The following is a 27,472-nucleotide window of genomic DNA, read 5'->3' on the forward strand; positions in this document are numbered from 1 at the left end:
TACTCTTTCTTTTTTACAGTCCTCCTCAACATTATTGGTGGCAAGCAATGGTCCGAAACATTCACAACTACAGTTATAAAATTTCACTTATTCTCTCACAATAAGAAAAATATGCTAAGAGTGGAGAATACATGTTTATATTAGGTAGAAAACTTACTGTGCTATCCTCTAACCAATTCCTCCAGAAATTTAGAAACTCAGTCTTTCTCTGTTTTAAGTCAATAGTCCAGATACTGGTGTCATTTAAGAATGAATCATTTAAAAAAATCTAGAGAGAATTATCTTCGATTTAAGGTATTGAAAATTAAATTAATAAGCATAAATATAATATATATTTATATTTGATACTAAGATAATATAAATTAATAAAAACTGGGAATTCATGGGTTTCAAAGGAAGTTATTTTATAAGCAGGAAAGGTAAACAAAGGAAAGTTAGAAGTCCAATAGATGTCTGGTAACAAAAGCATGAGAGAATTATTGACAGCAAGGCTTGAGTGTGTCTAGGTAAATCCACCATAGCAAACTGACACAGATAAAAAGCATGAATTAAAAGGGCTTGGAGGCTGAGATCATTTAAAATTTGATGTAAGAACTGGAAGACAGTTACTGACTGATTCCGAAAGGTGGATATGTGGCTGCCATGTTGCACAACTCCAGGGGCACTGTTTTCAGTGTAATGTGAATGGCCCTCCCTGGAGTTGTGCATGTGGCGTCCCTGTAGCTGGTAGTTACATACTACTTGCTATTTACTCAGCCCTGTTCTGATCAATTCAGTTGTATTAAATTATAGCTAATGAATTTAAGATGGGGGATTAGATCTGGGATTAAGGAGACAACAGGAGTCCTGTAATGGAACAGGTCAGGAGAGTCCATGTTTAGGAATCTAGTTGTTATCAGAATATTAATGGAAAGATATATGTATCTATGTATTTCCAAAATACTTTAGATGGGTACCATAGAAAAAGAATGCAACCCACAGTTCTGCTGCCTTAACATATTATTTCTGCTTGTCTATACTCTCTTCTATTTTGTGTTTATTTTCATATTAGCCTTTAAGCATGTTTAATAGGTTGAATTCTGATTCTTATTTTTAAAATTTAACTGTTCTATTTGGTGGAGAGTGCCACCACTTACAGCCTTTCAAATTGTGATTTGTATAATGACATTGTCTTAAGCCTCTGACTTACATGGTAGTCTTTCCTGTCTTGTGACTGGTTCCTAAACCTGACCCGCTGTGCTTGGCCAGTTCCGTCCAGCCGTGTCTAGAGAGAGGGACCTAGAGAGGGAGAGACACTTATTTTTGTGCATAATATGTTCCTGTAAACACTTAAAACAGTTGAATGTGAAGGAACTGAGCCATAGATGCTTTCAAACAATATTTTAAGGAAAGTTCTGTCCCAGAGAGTATAAAATATTATGGAAATATTAAAACCTTGTAAAAGTATTTTACTCATATAGACTTGGCATGATCTTGTAGTTCCAGCATTTCATGAATGCTGTTTTTTTTTAATTGAAGTATAGTTGATTTACAATGTGTGTCTCTGGTGTACAGGAAAATGATTCAGTTATACATATATATACATATTCTTTTACATTATGATTTATTATAAGATATTGAATATAGTTCCCTGTGCTATACAGTAGGACCTTGTTGTTTTATGTATTTTATACATTGTAGTTTGTATATGCTAATCCCAAACTCCTAATTTATCCCTCCCCCACATCCTTTTCCCTTGGGTAACCGTAAGTTTGTTTTCTATGTCTATGAGTCTGTTTCTGTTTCATAAATAAATTCATTTGTGTTGTATTTTAGATTCCACGTATAAGCGATAACATATGGTATTTGTCTTTCTGACTTACTTTACTTGGTATGATCATCTCAAAGTCCATTCATGTTGCTGCAAATGGCATTATTTCATTCTTTTTTATGGCAGAGTAGTAGTCCATTGTGTGTGTGTGTCTCTCTCTACCTCTCTCTGTGTGTATATATACACACACCACAACTTTTTTATCCATTCATATAAGTGTTCTTTATTTTTGTTCTTTTATAGTCAAGCACAGTTGATTGACTTAAAGGTGCAATGAGCATTTCATGAGGTTTATTGTTTCTGTCTTTATATTAATTATTTTAAATTTTGAGACCTACGTTTCTTACCACGAGTTTCAGCACTTTCATTTTTCTATTTCCCTATCATGTTTACAACATAAGAGGAAATGGAATATAAAATCCAATATTATGTAAGCTGGCACACAAAGATTGCACAATTAGTTGGCATGCAGCATCACTCAGAGCATGTAGTGCTTTGTCAGCTGATGTATATTTTTGTATATGGTGTGAGATAGGAGTCCAGGTTTCTTCTTTTGCATGTGGATATCCAGTTGTCTCAGCACCATTTGTTGAAAAGACTATTCTTTTCCCATTGAATGGTCTTGGCATTCCTGTTGAAAATTAACCATAAATGTAAGAGTTTATTTCTGGACTTTGAATTCTGTTCCATTTGTCTATATGTCTATCCTTATGCAAGTACCATACTATCTTGATTACTATAACTTTGTAGTAAATTTTGCAGCTGGGAAGTGTGAGTGCTCTAACTCTGTTCTTTTTCAAGATAATTTTGGCAGTTTTGAATACTTTGTCTTTTCATGTGAATTTCAGCTTGTCAGTTTCTGCAAATTTTTTTTTCACTTTTTATTTTCAAAACATAAAGTGTTACTGAATTTTCACATAGCATGAAATTGGCCCCAAACACCGAAGATACTTGTCTGGAAAGGAATAAAACATGCGAAACATGGGTCTTATAGGTATGATCATATTGTATATGAATATCATATTACAGTAGATTATATTATACCACAGCATCAGCCAGAACAACTGCTTCAAAAGTAATACTTAACGTATTCACTTAATACTGCTAGTTTGGAAAAAATTATGGATCTTTATATTTAGGGAAAAACAGTTATTTAATTTCTCTGTCAAGATCCAATGTTAGACAGTGGAGATAGCATTAATGAACTGGTTAAACTGTAGAGTCAGACTGGCTCTGCTTATATTGTGACTTTAGCACTTACTAGCTACATGGCCTTGAGCAAGTTACTTAATCTCATCTGTATAATATGGATAATAATAACTATCACATTGGGCTATTGTGAGGATTAAGTGAGGAAATATGCAAAAACATGTAGAAAAATGCCTGGCACATGGTGAGTATTCAATAAATGTTAGCCTTTAAAACTGTTGTCAAGATTTCATTCATTTCTGTCTTAAGATTTAAAAAAGCTTTTTAAGAGTATGCTTTGTTTTTTGATCTGGCACTGAAGAAAAAAAAAAAAATCAAAACTTAAAAACTTCTTAATTCCATTCCCCAACACTGAGTGTCTGTAAGGCTCTATAGAATACATTGAGATTAAAAAAAAAAAAAAAAAGAAACTCTGTCAGGAAGCTTAGAAAATACACCAAAAAAACTGTCACACTTCTTAGGAGAAGAGAAGACTTAACAGAAATTCTGTAAAATAAAATTATATTAAAGAGAGCTCACATCTGGTTATAGGAATTAGGCATGTCTTCATGGAAGAGGTGGCATTTGAGATGAATCCTAAAAGTCTGATATGACTATACATACACACACACACACACACACAAACACACACACACAAGGTATTGGGCTAATAAGGAAACAACACAAAGACCCAGAGACAGGATCCACTGACATGTTTTCTAAATGCAAGTGGGGTTGGGGCGGAGGACTATCCCCACAGGGCACATTTGAAGTGTCTGTGGCTGGCTTGGGTTGTTCTGCTGACCGGGGAGCACTGGTGGCATTTAGTAAGGGGATGATTATTGATAATAAACATCCTGCAATAATGCGGATAGAAGAATAAGTGATAAGAATGAAATGTATGTTGAAGCTATATTACTCAGAGCCTTGAGGCTCAGGCTGAAATTTATAAAGTAGGTAGATGCCTGGGAGAGAGCTACAGGAGGAAGAATGCTATGAAGGAAGAACAAAGGGTATAGAAGTTGGAAGAACTTTAAAGCATGAAGATTTAAAATTGGAAGATGATTTCTCAAGCCCTACTCTTAGAGTTTTCCCTCCATATAATTCTGTGGGGTCTGTGGATGAACTCAGGGAGTTTAGATGGGGCTGAGGAGCAGTAGATGATTTAATGCAGAGGTTCTTAATTGATGAGCCCATGAGTAGAATTCAAGGGTTCATGAACTTGGATGTGAAAAAAATTACATCTTTATTTTCACTAACATCTAACTAAAACTTGGTATTTCCCTCCACTAAGAATGTTGGCAACAAAGTTTAGTAGTATCAGCAGTACCTAGGACTTAGTCACTAATAGAAATCATAAATTCTTTCATATCATAGTTGATGCAGTTATCTTGAAATATTTACACTGCCTTGAAATTATGGTAGGATTTATCAGCATGTTGAAGAAGCAGATACATGACTATATATAACATTTAAAAATATTTTAATAACGATTCCCTTTATAAACATGTGCATTTCACTTACATTTAAAAAATGTTCTATTGAGAATGGGTCCATTGACTTTACCAGACTACCAAAGGATTTAAAGTGAGGAAATGGGAGAAACAGAATGATAGAAGGTTGTGAGAATGATAGGCAAGGCACACATTCAGGCTGAAATCTGGAGTTGGAGCATCTTGAGCCCTGAAGTGGATGGTATGGGTGTCTGGAGTAGCAGGTGTGAAATGATGATAGAGCCAGCACCTGGAAGTGGGAATGCAGCGCCCCCCACACCACCCACAATCAGAGGGACGTAAGTGGAAGGAAGAGTCTCTGCTGGTTGAGTTTCAGTGGGAATTAGTTATCATCAGGAAAAAGAAAAGTTTGAGTCAATGTGACGAGATCGAGGATTAATGATTGCAGTGATAATAACAATGGCAACCACTGCCATTTCTTGGGTACTTACTAAGTATTTTACAAAAACATATTATTTGGTTTGATCTACACCCAAATCCGGGGAAATTAGTTATTTTTATGATCTCCATTTTACAGATGAGGAAACTGAGGCTTCAGGTACGATAACTTGTGAAGTTAGCACAGTTGCTAATTTGCAGATCTGGGGTTTAAACCTCTCCTGATTCCAAAGCGTGTTTGAGTTTTCCCTTGAAAGATCGTGATCTCGAGGTTCCAAAGAACCAAGAGGTAGGAGCTGGTGAAAATGGCACCACAGAGTGGAGGTCGGCTAAGCTGGGGGGCTGAAAGCAGGGAAAATTGTGGAAAGGAAGCCTTTGACCTAATGTAGCCAGAATTTAGAGAAATGGGATTAAAGACAGGCCGTTGGAAGAAGTTGGAGAAGAGACAAGACGGCACTTGACAGGTTTGCTTCTATTTTACTGGCATCGAGAATCAGGTTCCCATTGTTTCTGAAGCTGTTAAATAGACGGGGAGTTTATGTAAGATGCTCCTTTCCTCTTTTCCCTTTGCATAGTACATCCTGCTCACCCTGAGGTGAAGGGTCTGCTCTTAGTAGCCTTATGAGGCGACGATTTGAGCCTTCTCTTCTCTGCCTGGCCTTCAGACCCCAATTTTCCAGAGACCACAATTGAGAAAGACCTTTTGTTACTGTACAATAGGGAGAAAACTCCCAGTGGAAGAAAACAGACTGAGGACTTTGCAAAATATAGCAAGTTCATGTCTGCTAATATGTTAAGTTATTTGGCCTCCCTAGTTTAAGTAGTGATTTGTTGTTTTCATGCTAATACAAATTCTTGTATTAATAGGAGCATGGCCCTGGGTTTCTTCATCCGCCTGGGAAAAAATTACTTGTTTGATGGTAAACAAAGAACAGAAGAATTGATTCACTGTCCTCATTTTTAAAAAAGATGGTATGAAGCAATAGTGGAATAATTTTAATTGTAACCCTCTAACACTTGCAATCAGTAAGATCATTTGTGTTCTGTTTTTAGGAAATGGAGTATTAACGAGTACATAGTGCATTAGAAATGCAAAACATGACCGCATGTTCTCAGGATTTTGTCAGTGTTACATGAAAGAGCACTTGTACTGGGATGCTCAGCTCTGAGGGTTTTCTCTGTTCAGCGTGTATTTACAGAGATGTATGAATATTTGATTAATGAGTCATGGTCTCTGGAGAAATTTAATAACTGTATTGCTGTACAAAGCCAGGCCCTTAACTGTTAACACAGCTGCCAATAGTGTCATAGACATGGCAACCCTTTCTGAATCTAATATATTCTGCGGAGTAAATTCCTTGGTCAAAAAAAGATCTGTGAGAGACATTATTCAGTTATCTGTTTTGAACTTTACTCAATTTACAGGCTCTGATTTGTAAAGATTTTTCCAGTGAAAGCAAGCAGTGATATGGAAACTTAAAAATGACCTATTTTAAATGATTACTTTCCTCAGAAATTAGTTGAAGAATCATTGATAAATAAAATGCAGTTGATTATTCTCTTCAAGATTATCTATTAGGGATTCAGTAATAATTTTGTCTTGCTGATCATATAAGAAATATCCTCAAGAAGTTAAAATATGAGATATATTTCTGATTTAGATATAGATCTCATATCTATTTGAATGCCATAATCTAAATTCATTATTAAACATAATTTAATGCTTTCTCAGGAATTATGGAAGGCTAATTTATCCTTCTTCATCTATTTTTTTTGTTTTTAATATCTATGGAGAAATCAATTCTAACTTTCAAAGTTAGGTAGGTATTTTAATATTGTTACCTCATTTAACTACTTGGGTAACAGGGAGAAGTGTCAAAAAAAGAAAAATTTAGTGCAGAAGCTTTTGCTGGAAGCTGTAACTGCAGGTTAGAATTATCCATGCTATGCAGAATTTCCTGCAACACTTCTCCTTAGGGCCACAATGCATTACAGCAGACGTATAATGAAGCTGCTATAAAATCTCTGGTAATTAAGGGGGATTTGACAGTAATTGCAACAGTGAATCAACTTAATTATTACCTGCTTCAAAGAGAGCTAACCTGATGTTATAATCTAACCTTTTCTACTTTTAAAATGGGAGATTAAACAAGTATATGTAGCATTTAAGAATTAAATCTGTTGAGATAGAATCCTATTAATATATTTGTAATATACATTTTATGCACACATACACATCAACTTCTCAAGAAGAACTAGCATTAGCCTCTCCGTGATCCTCTGAAGTTATCTGGTTATGCTCTAGAAATTGAACCAAACTCACGTCTCAGATTCAAGTCAGCTTCTCCTCAAGCCACAGATAGACCTTGATTGTGGTTTATCTGACTTCTACAACATAAAGAAGGATGCTTTCGTAATATTAGCATGTAAAGAAACACCATGATTGTTATTTTTGCATTTAGGTAGACTAGCTCTTAAAATCTTCAAATCTCATCAAGAGCTGCAAGCAAGCTGATATGAAAGTGAAGATCTGGAATCATCTGAGAGCTCTTACACAACTTCGTATACTCAGCCCTGGGTACAAAGAATAAGACGCGCACGTTTCAGCCCGCATTCTGCGTGTGCTAATGCTTTTTATAAACTATCTCCTCCCGTTTCCTGTTGCTCACTGTCTTCTTTCCCACAGGAGCTGGGATGGAGAAAGAGGAAGGTAGTCAGGGTAATTTTGACGAGTTCGTGTCACATACCATGTACTATCAAGGACTTAGAACAATTAATACCAGGTTCCACGTCCAGGGCTTGGCCCCCTTACTGGCAGTCTCCTCTCTGCTGCTTTTAAGTCTTTTATTTTCACTGGCTTTAGATTTACCACATTAATTCTCTGTAATTAGAGGAAGACTGGACTGCAGTGGTTTTGTTTTGGAGTGTGAAGCCCTTTGTATGGTTCCGTGTTTGCCACATGTAGAGACCCAATGAACTAACTGATTTAGCAGGAGATGACTGACTGGGCATAGATTTGGTGTAGTTTGGGAGGGAACAATCTCATCCTCAACCACTGTCTGCCACACTAAAAGCAGGTTTATATGAAAAGGAGCCAAAACTGATTATCCATCTGGGGCAGCAGGACCCCTGGGCAGGCTCTGATCATCGATCGTTACAAGGTTTCTTCCGGTATGTTGCAAAGCCTGGCGTCCCTGAAGGAAGATGAGAACATGTGTTTACCTTGTTTTCTAATGTTGCTTCCTACCACTGAGCAGATTCTTTCCCAATATAGAAAGCAAAGAAGTCTGGTCAACATGAATGACAGTTAGGAAAGTTAAGCAATGTGAGCTCCAATCCTGGGGTGAATCATCTGGAACCTGTTTTTGTCTTGTTCTTCTACCAGACTGAATCACACCTACTCCACAGGGATCCCCTAAAACCCAATCCACTTGTTTTTGGTAAAAAAAACTCTTTACCAGAGCAGAAACTCACCAATGTAGTGGTCCTTGTAAAGGCAGCACAACTTCCAAAGGTGCCTACTTTGTGATCAGGGATCCTCCATTCCACGTGAGCCATGGTTGTCTTTAGTTCATGCTCATAACTTAATTTACCAAGGACCAGTGACCTATGCAGGGTTTATCCCTCTGATTTTTGTCTTTCAGATGCTTGATTCCTCGTCATGAGCAGAGGAGGTTAAAAGATGTGAAACTCAAACTAAATGATTTCTACTTGATGAACAATGTAACAAAGCCATGGAAGGAAGTTGGAACTGTTGGCCAGAGAAAAAAATAATCTTTCCCTTACACAACTTGTCTATGTACTTGAGACAGAAAGGTGAACAAAACAGGCAAGCTTTCTGCTCTCATGGAGCTCACACTGAATTGTAACTTTTATTCACTAAGTGCTTACTATTCTAGGCACTGTGTATGCATTATCTCGTTTTTATGCCATAGGCAGAAATCTGTGCTGTATATGGAAGAAACTTGAGACTCAGATTAATCAGATTGCCCAAGGCTACCCAGCTGGTAAGTGATTCATTCAGGATTCTGCCCCAGATCTATTTGATTCCATAAATGGTTGAAACTGCTAAATTTGGGGATTGTACGTGTAATTAACAAACCATATTGTTCTTTTCCTAGATATTATAAGTGAAAACTAACTTTGCCATATTTACCATACTGGATATTTATCATATTTTACTATAATAATGCCATGAGGTAGAGAGCTCTAAGTTTTTATTTCTGCTTGTTAGTTTTGAATTAAATGTATATGACACATTAATATCCTGTTTCTGACAAAACCCAGAAGGTAGCAAGATTTCATGAAGACCCCCTGAACTATATCAGACATAACATAAGAACCAGTAAGTTTTGAAACTGTTACTGTCCAGGCTAAAGCTAGTACCCTATCTCAGTTCCTCTCAGATCTTTCCCACAAGCAAAACATGTACTAACTTCCTATGAACTTTATGAAGAATGGGCATCCATTTAGAGACCTGCATGGTAAAGACAAATTGTCATACTTCTTTGTCCTTATAGAATGATGGAGTGAAAAAAATTAGGGTTATGCTTTCTGAGAGAAAGTTAATTATACAATCACCTCAATTATTCAGGGGTAGAATATTAGATTAAGGATATATTCATTCCTGCCTTGGGCAGTAGAGAAGGACTTTTTCGTTGACACTAACATGATTGCAATAAGGCATTACGCTGGTATCACCTGAAAAATGACATATATCTCTGAAAGGTGGCCAAGTTTTAAGGGACCTTAAAGATTATCTAGTCCATTGTCTTCTTTTTACAGATGAGGAAACTGAGGCCCCAAAAGGTAAAATTACTTGCCCAAGTTACACAGCTCCCTAAGACACAGCTGTGATTGTTTCTTCAGCTGAGAAAAAATTCATTTTAACGAGTTAATGTTTGGCAACTATACTATAAATAGCAGAACATACACTGATGTCATTTACCCAAGCAAATTGGGTCCTTCAGTTGACTTTCAAGACCAGAGTCCTGACAAGGGATACAGTTCTTTCCTTTGGTGTTTAATTTGAGCATTGATGTAGACTTGGGATAGTGAGTGAAACCATAAAGAGAGAAAATAGAAAACTAACAGCAGAGGGAATGAGTCTGCCCTCCTTTTAAAAAAGAATTCAACCCATCCCTCCCAATTCGTATCTCGGCTTTTTGTTTTGTTGTTATGGAATCAGTTCTGCAAGAGGCATAGGAAAACAGGTGATGACTGCCAGTTGGCATAACTTCAAAAGGAGGATTAGATATGAGAAGAAAAAGAATGGAACTTTTTATTACAGAATCTGTTCTGGTTATCTACTGACACGTAACCTATCACCCAACAATGCCATGGCTTCCCTATGAAGGATTTGTTATTCCTGATGATTCTGTGGGTTGGCTGAGCTCAGCTGCAAGGTTCTTCTGTTCCTCTCGGTCAAGCTGCAGTCAGTCATGCAGTTGCTTTCAGCTGGGAATCTGTCTTGGAACATCCAAGACGGTCTCTTATCTTCCAAGACCACTCTCCAGGTAACTCTTTATCACTCGGTAGTCTAGCCTGGATTTTTTTAGGCCAAGGCAGCTGCCTCCTAAGAGAGTGCAAAAGCAGTAGCTTCCAGACCTTCTCAAGGCCTGTGCAGTGATCTTGCCCAGTGTTACTTCTGCTAAATTCTGTTGAGCAAAAGCAACTCAAAAGGCCAGCCCAGATTCACGGGCAGAGGAAATAGACTCCATTTACTGATGAGAGAATGGCAAATAATTTTGTGGCCATCTTTAATCCACTGTAATTTCAGTTTTTTAGAATCTCAATTTTTGTTTCTCAACCAGTCTTACACCTTAACTTTCTTACCATTTTAATGTCCATATCAAATATTCAAGAAATGCCAGTATATCCTTAGCCCATGCAATAACCTATATCTTTCCTCAGTTTCCCCCAAAGACAAAGAAATTCACACATAACTCAGGAAAATGCTACGAGTAGGACTTTGTGAAATCCTAGATTTCAGAGATTGCAGAAAGATCCCTAATTATCCAAATGGGAGCGGAGGTGAATTTTCCAGCCCCTTCTATTCTCTAGGTGGTATAAAAACAAGGCCTCAAGTCCCAGGATATTTAAGTTGTGGAATGAAAAGAAATGTGAGCATGTGAGAGTGAGCCAGGGAGAGGATTTTGGCTGGGAATTTAGGTGTGTAATTTGGTTCAGCAAGAAGACCCAATCCATTTTCCCTTTGGCTGCTGAATTCTCATTTCTCTAATAGAGTCTGAATTTAGAGAGCATCTTCTCTGACCAGGTACTCCTCTGCCAGAACAATGAGAAGTGCCAAACCGCCTCAGTAACGATGGCCAACTTGACATGGAGACATCATAAAAATCGGAATGAGGGATCAGCTTTGATTTCCCTAAACTTTATTTATTTACTTTTTAGTACTTACAAAGGTGCTACACACAAAAGCTCAGGTCGGTTTTTCTGCTGAAAATGCAGTGCCTGCACAGCCAGCCGGGCCCTCTTACTGAAGCAGGTAGACAATGGTGGGAGTGGGCGTTCTGGAGTGGGTTTCACTGTAAAGAGAGCAATATGATTTTGAGTCCCCTTTTCCCTGAAGGCACCAGCAGAATCACCAGGAGGCAGCCTCTTCTCCCTCAAATGAGATACAGCAGTTTATCATGTCAGACTACGCCACGGAGGGTTAAGGCTATGGGGCTTCTGGCTGTCAGGAGGAGGATTTCATACTGGGGCCCCTCGGGTCATATGGAGGAAGCCTAAAAAGTTCATTCTCCTTCTCCCGTTGTCTAGAATCTTGTCTCCTTTTCCCACCCCAGTGTCCTCTTGACCAACCTTATATTCCAAATCCAAGTCCTGTGTGTGTGTGTGATACGAGTGCTGTCAGATTTCCCTCTCATCCATTAAGAGAAGGCTCCCAATTGTATCTGAATCAATTCAGTAAAAAGAAATATAAAGGAATGGGTTTTTATCTTAATTTATACATTTTCATAGGCTCCCACAAACTTAGGAAACTCTCTCTTAACATTTGGAACAATTCTGTGAAAAGAATTTGAAATTATTTCTGCCTAATAGAGATGTATTCTATGGAGGCAGAATCATGAGGGGAAAATATACATATGTAACTCTTTGGCAGAGCTGCTGTATTAAAATTCTGTTCACAGCTCCTATTAGAGTTCCTCACCACCTATTTCAGATTTTGCTCATAGTAATCGTTTCACGGTAAAACTCTTTTGTGTCTATTTTCCGAATTGCTATGTTGTCTATAAATATTTAGTGATAATTCATGATTGGGTTGTATTTACCCCCGTAGTTATGTATTACAAATGAAATGACAGCATCTGCTGAAATTAAAAGTGGCCACATTTTCACTGGAGCTTAATTAAATGCCAAAATTTATCTACATTAACAACAAAGTAGTGAAATTTATTGATCAATTCACATGATATAAGTTGACAAATGGCTTAAGCAATTTCCATAATTTTCTACATGTGTTAAAATTTGTAATGAAAAAGAACACTATATTAACATTAAATGAGAAATGAAAGGGAGGTTTTGTACTGGGGCCAGTGCCCTGGAGCAGTGTACTTTGTTTTCCAGGCCTTGTCCAGGCTTGCTGTTTGAGCTGTGTACAGATGGGTCTCTGACAGTCCTACAGCTGTTCTCCTAATTGTCCATTAAGTGTTCTATTGATTCTCTGATTCAAAGTACATGTCTTTCAGCTCGAGCTATCGTGTGAAGTGGCAGACACATTCCTTGTAGAATGACAGAGCTGCTTGAAACCTAAAAATGTGGTCTGCCAGTTTCAATTGACCATCCTTCTTTCAAAGGAGAAGGCTTGCTTAAAGGCGCTTTGTAATAGCTGGTTAGGTTTTATTTTCTAAACTTTTAGCATCAATCAATTAAAGCAGCAGCAGCAGCAGCACGAAGAGTTTTAATTCCTGGTTAAGCATGTACAGATTGCACCTGGCTGATTTGGGGTAGGGCGAGGGAATCGGTATTGGTAACGGAAGGTCAACCTTCTTTAGCTGTATGCAGATTTTTTCCCCTATGCACCTGACATGCGCAAAGTCATTTTCATTTGACTTGCAAGTTCACTTTTAGCATTTTTTAAAAAATTGAGATCATCTGCAATTCCAGATTATGCCAGTCAGAAGCCTGTTTAAAATCATCTTTCTTTAATCTGGAAAGTGAAAGATAAGATGCATATCTGTTGCGAGGACCATAAATCTTCAGAGAAACAAATAACCATAGATAAAACTGTAAAAGTTATTTAGTTCTCCACGGGAAGAGGTTTATTAATCTAAAATTTCCAGTCCACTGTGTCATGATTTGGTTAGCACTCTGTATCTCATTTTGTGCAATTGTACCCTAAGCAAAGAGCTGATCGCTTCAGAGTTTGAACTTTATCAGTTGTGCAGTTCAGTTGTAATCTTAGTGCGAGGAATATAACAAAAAAAGTCCAAAACTATGATTTAGGTCCCCCCCCAATACCATTTGCTTTCTTTCCTTAATGAGGTGATGCATCCTAATGTTCTTACCATTTTGGTTTAGCTCTTAATTAGTTTGTAATATAATATTTCCATAGAAAACAGTCTTATTATCTAGTAGTCTTTCAGCTATAAATGAAATGAACAAATAATGCTTGTGGCCTCCTGTGAATCAATTTAATTAGGAGCTACCCCAATGGCCCTAATCACAGTTGAGGTTCTTTAGCGTGATTTTAGCTATTAAATAAGTTTTGATAGTCATCTAGGTTTTCAAAGGGAAAAAAGACTGTCAAGCACACATTTAAACATGTTTAATGTGTTAAATATACATATTTAAATGTGTAAAAATGAAAAATAGTATAGAAATCACTTTAAGGGAATGATTAATTAAAAACTGCTCTCTTTCCCACAATTAGCTGCTCATTCTTTTTTTTTTTTTTTTGGCCTCCTTTGTATCTTCTCACAAGAGCCCCTTTTTGAAGAATACTCCTTTCTTTTTCCCTCTCACTATTGTTGGGTAAATGAGCATGGCCACGACACTAGGGTTCCTTTTGTCAAAAGCAAGTGATTTGTGTCCTGACTCTCTGTCTGAAGTATGACTCTCTTTGCTCTGACCCTCCCAGTCTATGAGCCTCCATGCTGGACGGTCCCAAGTAGGAGGTGAGTGACCTAAGGTAAGAGTCCTGAAATGGGGAAACAGAATTTATGTACTTAAAGTTTTTTTCTAGTGTAATATATTTGGGATTTGGAAGCATTAGGGGTTGTATAATCTATTTGCTCTTAAAAACATTTGTTTTGAAATTACATAAATTATATGAATGAACAAAGTATAAGGTACATATTACAGAATCTAATCTGAATTTAGGGATTTATATTTTTTCAGAATATGGAAACTTCAAGCAAAATGTCCTCTTACCAAGGGATGATAAATCCTCCCTATCTGCTTTTTCTTGGGAAACAAGAGAAAAATCTATTTCTAACATAGTCATATAGCATATATTGATACCTGCAAAACATTATGTGAATCTAGTTAGACACCAGCACTTTCCATTACACCGTTAGCCAGTTTTTAAAAAAGATTTTTAGAAGCTTTCAACTGTAGACTTTTGTCTTGTTGAATGAACTTCAGCTACACTAAATTTTAAGTAAATTTGTGATGACTGAGCAATATACATTGGCTGAGCTAGAATCCAATAACCCACAGGACAAATTAATTTTCAACAAAAAGGGCAGAAACCTCAAGTGCCATGAGTATATGGAGTCTCATTCTATCTCTCTGGAGCCATTTTTGCAAATCACTACAGCTATTCATAATCTAAATCAGTCTCCTTTAGCAGCAGAAAGATCTTTTTTCATGACAAAACAGAAGATGACATTCATTAGTGCCTAACTTGCATAAGCTACCTTAAATTTATTGGTGCTCTTCTACTTATCTGAGTGAGAATTCCTTTGTCTACAGCTATAGGAAAATTCCAGTTGTACTACTTAAAAATATAAATTGTCACTTTTATCAGAACTTTTGGCAGTTTACTTTATTTTAGAAGTAAAACTGGTGGTTAAGGTTTAAGACTTCCAATGGGCGTTGTTTCAATCATATTTAATAGGTGCTGAGGATAGTAATAGGATTATGTATCAGCGTCTCTGCTGCAAAAAAAAAAAAAAAAAAAATCCACATTTTCATCCATGTACTGCTGGGGAGGTTTGTGGGGGAACCAGCCTTTGTGGTGGTGGATATGGCTAAATGCATCATATTTCCTGCCAACCATGGACAGACTTAACACCACCCAGTCTGTTTGCTCATCCCATTCAAGGGCTAGATGTGGTTTTTAAAAGGGAGCAGAATGCTTGTAAGATATTATTTTGAAAAGCTCCATCAGCTCTTCTAAGCCTTTTTACCTAAATAAAGAGCCCAGTCAGTGGGAAACTTAGTCTTATGTTCACAATCTTCTGATTAGAGCCCTTCTTTTGCTGCTCAAATTTTCTGTCTGGTTTATAAGAACCAACCAGGCTTGGCTTTGTCTGGAAAACTTAAGTTGTAGGTACATCATTAAGACCATTTTTGTTTTGTTTGTGTTTTGTTCCATCTTGCCCCCATCCATGCTTGTTAAAAATAAATACGGAAAAAAGTGAGTATACTTAAATTTTGCAGTGATAGTTTTTGTTTGGTTTGGTTTTGTTTTCCTCTGACAATCAGGTGCTTGGCCTGGTGAGACAGTGAGGAGAATTACCCAGCAAGAATTATTTTGGCAGGGCAAAATGGCATGTGGGTGCATCTACATAGAGCCGGAGAATGTGGGTATGGCCTTGATCGAACCTGACTTGACTATGGTAGGTTTATGGTAGGTATAAGATAGCCAGCTCCTAAAGCTTCTTTTTTTCTGTGTCTACATAGCATCTCTAGTGCCTGGATTCACATTTCTATCTGTTGCTAATCATCCTTTATCATAGATGGTGACAATGAGGCAAGACTTGAATATGACTTGGAAAGAAAGGAAAATCGAATAATGCCACTAGTGGTGTGCCCCACAAATTGTAAGATGTCTTATACTTAAAGAAAAAAAATTTTAAAAAATGGAGGTACTGGGCATTGAACCCAGGACCTCACACATGCTATGCATATGTTCTACCACTGAGCTGTACCCTCCCCATACCTAAACATCTCATACTTGGATTACAACAAAAATAACGTTATTTTAACTGTGGGAATTGAGGGAAATTTGAGATTTAAGGGAGACGAGAAAAGGACTTTCTAGTTACATATTTGCCTGGGGATTTCAGAGGCTGATCAGCATAACCTCAGATGTAACTAGCTTGACAAAGACTGCCACGTGGTCAAAACACTCTATCCAAGTTAGCGAGTCAGCATGGGGAATGAAAGTTAAAGTGACCACCCACAATTACATCAAATATAAAGTTGGTTATACATGTTTCATTACTTCCAAAAATGTAGATGCAATAAATTCATGAGGGAAGAATGAGTTTGGCCACTAGGTCTAATAAACAGGGCAAATGCCAGGACAGGATAACCTGAGGAATGAATTTGCTGAGTGAGGTCTTGGAAGTTTAAATTGTGATTGACTCCTGGAGGTTTTTCTCAACCAGGGTCAGATCACTAACTAGGTAGTGCTCCCTCAAAAGGTAGAGTTGATTTTAAAAGTTAAATAAAACACTCAGTTAACATTTCCTTTCCCCAGAATTATTCAAAGATATCCCTGAGTAGTGGGCTCTGATCCTTGCTAATGCTTTCTTCAGGTTTGGTCTCCATCTAATTGGCTCCAGAAGGTAGTCTATCTCATTTTAATAAAGAGTAGCTCTTTACTATCCAAAAATACAGCCTTATTAGTTTACACACCTGAGCCACTGAGGGTGTGATCATCTTGTGATGATGTGGGCGCAGTAAACTATCCCTCTCCTCAGCACTAAAATAGAAAATAATATGTTCTTTTGAACAGGAAAGAGGTACTACTGATACCTTGGCAATAGAACACATACTAAATTTATCATCCCAGGAGTTGCAACACCACCCTGAACCTGCATAGAAGGTATTTGTCAAGGGCAAAGAATAAGCCCATGTCCGCAAGACATGGTTGTTCTGGGAAACCTGGTTCACGTCAGGGAATGCCCTGGTGTCAGCACCGTGGCTTAACCAGTTGAGCTAACCAGGCCGATCATGGTTATTAAATAAGCATCCATAAAGCTTCCATAGGGGTGCACTTTTAAAGTCAATCAGTGGCCCCCCTATTTTTTTTTTTTTTTGACTTAGACAAAAGAACAGATGAAAGTCAAGGAGCAGGATCAGAAATAGAGCTTCAGTGTAATCCTAAATTAAAAGCAACACCTTAAGGTCTTTACCATGTAGTCCACATCTCATAAAAGGTCTCTCTCCTAGTTTCCCTGTTTCCCCAGGGAGGATGTGTTCCAGAGCTACACCACCTGGGTTCAAATGCCAGCTCTGCCCCTCTCTTGCTGTGTAACCCTGGGCAAGTTATTTCATCTTCCTGTGCCTCTCAGTGTCCATCTCTGGGGAATAATAGTAATTCCTATCCTATACAATTGTGGGGAGTCTTAAATGGATCCATACTATTCTTTTTTCAATACTATACTTTCCTTGTGTCTGTGTTGTTAGATGCAGTGATCAGTTCCTGGTTTTCTTTTTATTTGACCCATCAGTGCTATTCACAAGGCATATAAATTTCTCTTCCTCTTCACTAGCCTTGCAGGATACTTTGCTGTCCTGGTCTTTCTTCTTCACCACGCCTTCTAAAGTTCTTGTCTCTCTCACCTCTAAATGTTGGGGTGTCCTAGAACTTAGTCTTTTTTCCTCTTCTGTTTATACTCCTTGTTGATTTCCTCCAGGTTCATACTTTAAATATCACCTATAGGGTGGCTACTCCCAAATGCATAACTCCAGCTGGACTCCCTCCCCTTAACGAGCTGCTTTACACCTCCAATTGGGTATCTAGTAGGCATCTTGAATGTAACACAAGCAAAGTTAGACCCTTGATCTCTTCTTCCCATCCCCCTCCCTGCAAAACTGTGTCTTTCGAAGTCTTCTGTCTCAATAAATGGCAGATCTATCCACTCATTTGCTCAGGTCAAAAACCATGAAGTCACCCCTAACTCCACTCTCTCTCTTTCTCATGCCTTGTATCAATTCCATCAACAAATCCTGCCATCTCCACTTAAATACACATCTAGAAACCAGCCTCTCCTCAGCACTCCACTGTTACCATCCTGTTCCAAGCCTCTGTCATTTCTCACCTGGATTGCTGCAGTAGCTTCCAAACTTAAGTCCTTGCCCCCTAAACCTATCCTCAGCATAGCAAATGGAGTGATCTTTTAAAAGCCAAGTCAAAACCCCCGGTGTTCTTTGGGACCAGCTTCCTGATTAAATCTTCTCAAGACAAAAGCTTTTAATAGGGGTAGCAGAAATTCATAGGTTAGAATTTACCTTACTTCCTTTCCAAGACTTTGCTCTTAGCCCTGGGTCATTTTTATTTAACTTAAAATTGCTGGGAAATTTCAATAGTTTAACTTTGTTTTTCATTGTAGAGTTTGATGTCCATGTGTATTATAATACAATGTCTGATATTATAGCAAATGATAGATGTGTTCATGAAGATCCCTTTGTCAGATCAGTTCAGCAAATACAGTCCTGTACCATGTGCTAAGCGCTCTAAGCACTGTGCTAAGTTCTCGGAGTTTGTAGATGAATATTACTTGGTTCTGCCTTTGAAGAGTTCAAGAGCAGTGGAGAAAACAGAAACATAAATAATTGTATCTCAGTACAGTGTTATAAATGCTGCCAGAGAACCATGTACAAAGGTACAGGGGTAGCAAATAGGAAGGAATGATTAACTTTGGGAGATGGTGTGAGTTGGGGAGGAAGTCAAAAGAAGGCTTCTTAAAGGTTCTGCCCAAGCAACGCTTTAACATATGAAGAAGTATAAACATGAACTATTATGGTGGGTGAGGTAGGGACTGGATAGGATGAAGGCATTTCACATAGAGGGAACAGCATACACAGCACAGAGCTGTATAACAGCATAGTGTGCACGGAAAATGACACATAGTTTGGTATTGTTGAAGCAGAAAGTGTGTGTGTGTGTCCATGTGTCTGTGGTGTGGTGTGGAGGGGGTGGTGGCATGTGTGGGAAGTGACAGAACAGGAGTCTGCCGGGCTTACCAAGCAACACTGAGAACTTCAGTGGGGAGCTATTCCAAACAGAAGCAGGGTTCTGAAAACTACTCCGCTTGCTCTGCAGAGGGTGTATTGAAGAAGATAAAAGTGGAGGTAAGGAGTCTACTTAGGAGGCCTTTGAAAAAGTCCTAGGGTTGAGATGATGGTGGCTTGAACTAAGGCAGTGTTACTGGAGGTGGAGAAGAAGAAAGAGCTTTTGAGACATTCTTAAGAAACTTAGGCAAAACAAATTTGATTGCTTGCATTTAGGGGGCATGAGGAAGACAAACCCCTGTTTGCTTCACAAAAATACATTTGTTGTTGTTGTTGTTGTTTTGGGGAGGGAGGTAATTAGATTTATTTATTATTATTATTTTTATTTTTTATTTAATGGAGGTACTGGGAATCGAAACCCAGGACCTCATGCATGCTAAGCATGGGCTCCACCACTGAGCTATACCCTCCCCTCAACAAAATATATTCCCTATCTGCAGGTTCTAACTAAGTTGGAGCTCCATCATTTGCTGAGAAGAGGCGTTCTGAGAAAGAAAGAAGCTATGGCAGGCCTCTGCACCCCACAGGTCCATGGAGGAATCAAGTCCCTTTGGGGTTTTGTCTCCAGAACTGTGTGGTTGGTTTCCAAGGCAAAGAATCCTAACCTGGTGTCTAAGAGCTGGAGAGCATCTCAGAGGTCATTCATTTAGTCCAAGCTTCTACCTAAGGCAGGAATCATTTCTCTCGGATCCTGGACAGAAGATCATCCAGCCTCAGCTTGAAATCCACTGCCAGGGCCGGGGATTTTTCCACTTCTAAATGCAGCATCTTCTACCTTTGAACAGTTCTATTGGGATAAGTTCTGCTTTACACTGAGCCAAAATGGGCCTTCTAATCTTTGGTTTTGGTTATATCTCATAATGCCACACAAGTTTGATTCTTTTTTCAAGGTTTCTTACTCAGAAATTAAAGATGACTTTTGGATCCCGCCAAGTTTCCTTGTTCCAGCTGCCCCCTGTGGGAATGTGGTTTCTGGACTCCTTACCATCTTGTTTGTGCCTCCGTAGACAAGCGTGAGATGGGGTTGTTCACCTTCAGAAGCAACACCGACAGCCTATGTGAATCCCGTGGTCCCACTCCTGTGGGTGTGGGGCCTGCAGATACGGAGGCTGACTGGACTGCGCCATTTTCATCTGAGGGACCTGAACATCCACAGATTCTGGTATCTGCATGGGGTCCTGGAACCAATCCCCCATGGATACCGAAGGACAACTGTACTACCCATAAAAGCCCAGTGGTCCAGACATGTGTTTTCATCAAAACTGAAGTTCGTAGGGCTTTTTTTAGTAGCCAAACTGTTAGCACCTGCTGAGTTTCTGGTCGCCAAAACCCCCAAGCTAACTCTTTCTTACCCTGTCATGTCTTATTCTTACCCCATCAATCCTATTCAGTTCAACTGATCTTTAGAATCTGTGTTCAGGACTTACATAGGTTCCTGGAAATTTCACCTTCTTGGGTTTGTAGACCCAGAGTTTGTCTGTAATGAAGGCTCACTAATGCAAGACACAAAACAATCGTATTGACCAGGCTTTTGGTTTGATAAGCACTCCCGGAAGTCAGCCTCTACTTGCACCCCCTCTCCACCTTCCTCTGTTTATATTCTTTCTTGTCTCCACCTTTTCCTGATCCCAGAGCAGCTCAGGAACTTTAATTGACCGTCTGTTCCGCTGCAGCAGCTCATGCGGCCCACTGCCCTGCTGTCACTCCTGGTGAGAGCGGCCGGCCCGGGTGTATCTTTGGGGTTTGTCACTCTGCTCACTGCTCACTCCCACGTTGTCGGTGACACTTTTATCCTTTTTTTTTTTTTTGCTTCTGTTTGTTCTAGTCCTTCCTTTGCTCCAGCAGGCCCTGCATTTAGATGGGAAGACCTCCACCCCCAGGCATCGCAGTTCTTAATTACACACCACGGAGGAAGGTGTACCTTCTCTGTGTGTGAGTGTGTGTCTGTGTGTGTGTTTTAATAACCCCTTCAGTGTTGCAGACCCTATCTGTTTCACTCTACCTTTGTGATTTTTACAGGCTCCCTAACTCACCACAGGATTCCTTTAAAGCTGAGATAAAAGACAGTATGGGCTGTAAGCAAGAGTCATGGCACAGAGTTGGTTCTCAGGGCCCAGGGTGTGTCACCCTAAGTCATCACTTCCCACCAGTCCTCCACAGGGTCCCTGGCTTGAACTGGTACCCTTCCCCTAGTTACCAGAGATGAATTCCGCACATCCCTCACAGTTTGCCCCTTTCAGAGCCCTGCATGAGGAGTGAAGAACAACCTTTGTCCCCTAGAGTCAGGCTAAGAGTCTTTGTCCTGGAAGAAAACCAGTTCCAACCCCTCTTCTCTACTTTTGGAGTTTTGTCTCTTCACACAAACAGTTTGCACTAGGGGCTCTAACTGGCTGAACTTTGAGGCAGATTTCCAGAATGTTCGCTGCTCTCGTCTCTGCTACTGACACTCATCACATTTTTTTTTATTGAGTATGTGTGCTTCATCTGGTCTAAGAAACTTGCATTTGGAGGTTTTTTTTTTTTTTTTTCTTTTCAGATCTGGCCCCAGTCGGGGGAATCCTTTTCACCTTGGCAGTTGTGACCTTACCTCCCTCAGCACAGCTTCCTGTCTGTACAAAATGAGGAGGATAACACCCTTTCTCTCCTCAAGGGGTTTCTTGCTCTACGTAAAAATCATTTTACAAGTTTTAAGGACTGTGTGGTATCGTTATTTACTAGAATCATCCATGGGCCACATCATATCTAAGGGTCTAACTCAGGCTGCTGGAAAATATGTGACCAATGGAAGGAAGAAATCTAGTCCCTTAGGGGCTACAAGACTGTCACAGTGTCAGAATCTCCAAATTTTAGAGTAGATGGGGCCTAACAGATCACTTGGTCCAACCTCCTCACTTTGCTGGTGAAAAATCAGATGAGACAGGAGCAGGGGACTTGCCTTGAGATTTGCTTGGGTCAGAGGATCCGCAGAGAAGGAACAATTCCCAGAGCTGGAGAAGGCGCGAGGCAGCCAGCAAGCTGGAAACATAGGTCAGGGAAACTATCCATCTTTCCACCAGGTGGATGGTTTTTTAACCTCTTTCCTTACCCTGGGAACAACATCTGGTTTCCTCCAGCTCACAGGCTCCTCGAAGACCCACCTGTGTCCTTTTAGCAAATGGCTTTCCCAAGCAAACACAGCCGTGTTGTTGTTTGCCTCTCAGTCGCTCTGCTGCACAGGGAATGAGGGCTCCACTCTTGATCAGCCGGGGACGCCGGTGCCAAGCCTCTGATATATAGTGAGGGGACTGCAGGGCATCCGAGTTGTAACAAGAACAAGATGAGCTTGTGGCCTCGGGCTTCTAACCTGCTCCTCAACCCACACTTCAAAGAAAGTTATTACACAAGAGTTAGACTAAATCAAACCAAACTGCAATGTTTGCCGACTGTGGCCCGTTTTCAGATCTCATTGTATCTCACCACTAGTCCTTCGGAAACCCAGTTGGGAGCAGAACAAAACGACCCAATGATAATTTAGTTGTAGGTCTTTAAAAAGGAGCCCTACTGATTTATTTTGAAATTTCAGTTAAGCATGATGTCAAGAAAATCTCTCTGGCTATTTATCATCTTTTTTCCTCTTGCATAGTCTGAATAGGGAGAATAAAATTAGAAACTGGCTGTTCGCATGCTTCCAGTTTTTGTTGTGGGCAGATGTTGTTACTAGAATAGCAGAAGGTTAAGATGTTTTGATGATAATTTTCTGCCAAAAGAACACTCATCATAGCAAGAAAGGCCTTTATTATGCTACTTTCTTTATCAGCAATGTTATACAGGTGCCGCAGGAAGAGGTACACTAGGTGATCTAAAGAGACATATTTCACTTTGGTTAGAACTACTACTCCCATTTTTCCAAATCCCCGCAACCTGAAAGCATGAAAAATTGCATTTTTTTTTGGTGGCTTTGAACAGTGGATGCAAGATCTATAAGGTTTTTGAATCGAAGAAATAAAGCTTATATTCTTTGTTGTCGAGTGTTGAGTGTATTTTGTCAGATCGTTTAGAAAACTTTCTATGGTACATATGGCAACTTTCATTTAATCTAGTAATTGAACCATTAAAACCCTTCCCGCCCAGCCGTTCTCCATACGTTTTTTGTGCACACAAAGGAAGCTTTTAGACAACCCTTTAGTTCCAACCATGAATCATTGCAGTGTCTCAGAAGCGTGGAGGGTTGGGGCTGGGTGAGATCGCCAGGTTGCAGGAAGTAGGAAACTGAGCCCACAAAAGACAGGTAATTTACCCAAGGTCACACGGCCAGTTACTCGGAGCCAGAGCTAGAATTCAGGTTGGGCGCTTTCTGCTTACATCCTGTATGTGGTACTTCTCTTGTTAGATCAAGGATGACAGACTGGAAAACCAAAATCAGAGAATTTTATGTGAGCAGAGACAAAGGCGAACTTTTTCAAATCACGGTCCCAAAGGCCAATAAGTAAGAAAACAGTCAAACCAAGCATCCGGCCCCAAAAGGGGGATGAGAAGCTGCAACGCCCCGGGAAAAGTTACGACCTGGATCTGAGGATAAGAGAAGGGCACTCCCTTGGCTTCTGTGGACTGGACACATCGGTGGTGCAGGAATGGAACATTTTCCTGGTTCCCTTTCCATATGTCTATTTACTGCTCCAGCATCTGTGTACTGCCTTAGATTTCAATTTGCTTTACTTTGGAAAAGTTAAAGACTGACATGCTGCTACAGAGATTCTGATCCTCTGCCCTGTCGGCAGCCTCCCCCCTTCCAGAGGGGCTGCCATCACTTATCTTCCATCACCTGGACTTTACTCAAACTCCGCCCCAGATACAGAGTATCACACAGTTGCTGCCCTCAGGGAGATCACAGTCTGTTTCAGAGGTTTCAGGGGATATTAACACCTTGAAGTTGCTGGCAAATTTTCATGTGTATGGGAATGTCTTCGAAGGGAAAGTCAAAGAAATATCTGATTATCAGAGGGTTTCATGACTCAGAGAGATTAAGATTAATCAGTCCAGTTGGGGAGACAAGACTAATTTACAGAATCAGCAAGATAAAAACAGTATATGATACATTTGTGAGATCGAGGTGAGTCAGCATAAGACAGCTCCCAGAAGGAGGTGGGGTTTTTAGGTGTGCCTTGGAGGGCAGAAGACGTCTGGATTGGTAGAAAGGAGAGGGCAGGTGTGCCTGACAAGGAGAATACAGTGGATTGGAAACTAAAATGTATTCAACAGAACATATATACATTAGACACCTGACTACATATGACCTCATTTAATCTTCCCAACAAGCCAGTGACGATTATCATCTGTATCTGTTACAGGTGAAAACAGATTCAGGGAGGCTTGGTGCCTTGCATACAGTTGGGAGAATGGTGAAGATTAAGAACTGGGTCATTTAGTCACAGGTATGAAATGTAGAATGTGGGGAATATAGTCAATAATTATGTAATATTTTTGTATGGTGACAGGTGGTAACTTATCGTGGTGATCATTTTGAAATGTATAGAAATACTGACTCACTGTGTTGTATAACATGAACTAGGATAGTGTCGTAGGTCAATTAGACTTCAAAAACAAACAAACAAACAAACAAACAAACAAGCTCATAGAAAAAGAGATCACATTTGTGGTTACCAGAGACAGGGTGGGGATAGGGGAATTGGATGCAGGTAGTCAAAAGGTACAAACTTCTGGTTATAAGATAAACAAGTACTAGGGATGTAATGTACAACATGATCAATATAATTACCACTGCTGTATGTTGTATATGAAAGTTGTAAGAGGGTCAGTCCTAAGAGTTGTCATTATCAGGAACAAAATTTTTTTCTATTTCTTTAACTTTGCATCTTTATGACATGATGGATGACTAAACTTAGGGTAGTAATCATTTCATGATGTATGTAAGTCAAATCATCATGCTGTACACCTCAGACTTATACAGTGCTGTATGTCAGTTATATCTCAATAAAACTGGAAGCAAAAAAAAAAAAAAAAAAAAAGAACCCAGGTTGTTTGACCTCAAAGCCTTCTTGCTGAGGAGCGGGGCTCCTTTGATGCTTTGATGACAGTAAAGCTAGATCCTATCAGGCTAGGATCATAACAAGCCTTTACTGAGCACTTGCTATCTGCCAGTCACGATGTGCAAAACTCTTGAATCTCATTTAATACTCAAAATAACCCTATGAGAAGGTATTGTTCTGATCCTCATTTTGTACTTGTGGAACCTGAGGTTATAAGTAATTTGTCAAGCTTCACACAGGTAATGGGTGGCTGAATTAGAATGATTTAAAATTCAGATCTAATCTGTTTGACTCCAGAGCCCCACTCTTGAAACATGCTGGAAAAATAACATTTTGTGAGTGTTCACAGTGTGCCAGGCACGGTGCTGAGTGCTGTATACGCACCATCTCATTCATCCCACAAGAAACCCTATGGAGGATGTATAATACCATTGCCTGTGTTTTGGAGATGCGCCGCAAAGTCACAGGTGAACTGAAGCTCAGGAAGTTTCAGTAACTAGTCCGAGGTCACAGTTTGGCAGGTTGAAATCTAACCCAAGTCCTCTGGCTCTGGAAACTGGACTCAGAACTCCTGAGATAGAGTTTGCCTAAACTAGGGATTCTGGGAGTGAAGGGCTGATGACAACTCTCCCAATTATTCCCTCTCCTCCTGCTGTATTTATCTTCTCCTTGGCGGTTATTTTTTCATGCATTTTAGTGGCTTCCTTATTACTTCAGATCCTCATATACATTGGAACCAAATCACTATTAAAAGGAAGCATGGGAAAAATGTTTTCTGTGATGTTACAAATGGAGGTAATGTGATAAAGACTTATTTATTCATCATTTATCCAGCTCCTACTTAGGGCTGCTCAAGGTGCTGGGAATATAAAGACAAAGACAAAGTCCTTCTCTTCGGGGACTGCACAGTCTTGGGAAGAGGATAGATGCTAGGCACCTAAAGCAATCATTAAAATGCCGAGTGATAACTGGCGTGATGGAGGTAGGGACAGAGCACTGTCAGAATGCAGAGAAGGGGCCCCCAGCTCAGAAAGGGGGTGAGAGCATTGGTGGGAGTTGGGGAAGGTGTTTCAAACTAAGTGACACTTCAATAAACTGCTTTTGAGCTCAAATCTTCTTGTATGTTTTTTTCTGTATTCAATATGCTGTTTATGGCATTTTGAAGCTGTTCATTCAAGATGGCCAATACAATGTCACTTAACTGCATTTTCTCTCTTTTACACACACACAAGTCTTTCTCTCACATACTTTTACTAGCTCGCTGCACAGTTGCTTTCTTAAACTTACGAAGTCAACACAAAGACAGTTGTGAAGACAACGCGTAGGGTTTTCGCTGGTGCTATCAGACGTGCTGTTCTTAAATAATTCCTTTATTTGACCAAAGCAGCAGCAAGCTCGGCTGATGAAGCACGGAGTTGAGAGTATCTCTCATCACATGTGAATTTTAGAACCGAGAGATTATTTCCAAGGTCTTTCCCTGTCTCTTTATTTTTAGTTTTTTTTTTGAATCAGCTTTATTGTAATATAATTTACAGATAATAAAATTCAATTTTAAGGGTAGAGCTTGATGAGTTTTGACAAACATACACAAACGTGTGGTTACCATTACAATCAAGATACAGAGTATTCCCAAAACCTGCAAAAGTGCCCTGTGCCTTTTTGCAGTCACTGGATTCAGTCATAGTGAGAGCTGTGGTGGGTAATGGTTAGAGAAATTAAATGGCTGGAGAGAGCAGGACTAATCTATGGAACTAACATTTATTGAGCACTTTCTGGATGCCTTACCTAAGTACTTGCATAGATTTACTTACACCCCCTATAAGCCACGTGGGGGTATTATCTCCATTCTACAGAAGAGGAAGCTAAGGCCCGGAGACTTTAAATAACTTGCTCAAGGCCGTTGAGCTAGACGTGGTAGAACCAGGATTCCACCCAAGTCGTGTTTCTCATATTACCTTCTCACTGATAGATGGAGGAAAAGGGATAAAGCAATAGGGAAAGCCAAACACAAAAGACTGGATATCATCTGATTCTATCCATCGAAATTCTAGAAAAGGTAAAACTAGTGATCAAAAGCAGATCATTGGTTACTAGGGGTGTGGGAAGAGGATCAACTGCAAAGGGGCACGAAGGAACTTTTCCCAGGCTATGGAAATATTCTCTGTCTTTACCATAGTGGTAGTTACACAAGTGTACACATTTGCCAAAACTCATCGAAATGTACACTTAAAGTTGAATTTTATTATATGCAAATTGTACCCCAGTTAAGTGAATTTTAAAAATCGAAAAAGAAAAAATACAGAAAGACCTTGGAAATATCTTTTGGTTTAAAAGTCACAACAATA

General features: G+C 39.4%; 1 long non-coding RNA gene across 3 annotated transcripts; it reads left to right on the forward strand.

The window, feature by feature from the left end:
• Positions 1-8,498: 8,498 nt before the first annotated feature.
• Positions 8,499-23,097, forward strand: LOC116668046. 3 transcript variants are annotated; one of them, XR_004325111.1, is made up of 4 exons: positions 8,499-8,706; positions 8,826-14,041; positions 15,562-15,695; positions 19,542-23,097. It is a non-coding gene; the product is annotated as an uncharacterized LOC116668046 (long non-coding RNA). The 3 variants fall into 3 exon arrangements; XR_004325109.1 differs by having other exon boundaries at positions 8,499-14,041; XR_004325110.1 differs by having other exon boundaries at positions 8,499-14,027.
• Positions 23,098-27,472: the final 4,375 nt, after the last annotated feature.

Source organism: Camelus ferus, chromosome 13 (assembly GCF_009834535.1).
Source record: "Camelus ferus isolate YT-003-E chromosome 13, BCGSAC_Cfer_1.0, whole genome shotgun sequence".
NCBI classification, from domain to species: domain Eukaryota; kingdom Metazoa; phylum Chordata; class Mammalia; order Artiodactyla; family Camelidae; genus Camelus; species Camelus ferus.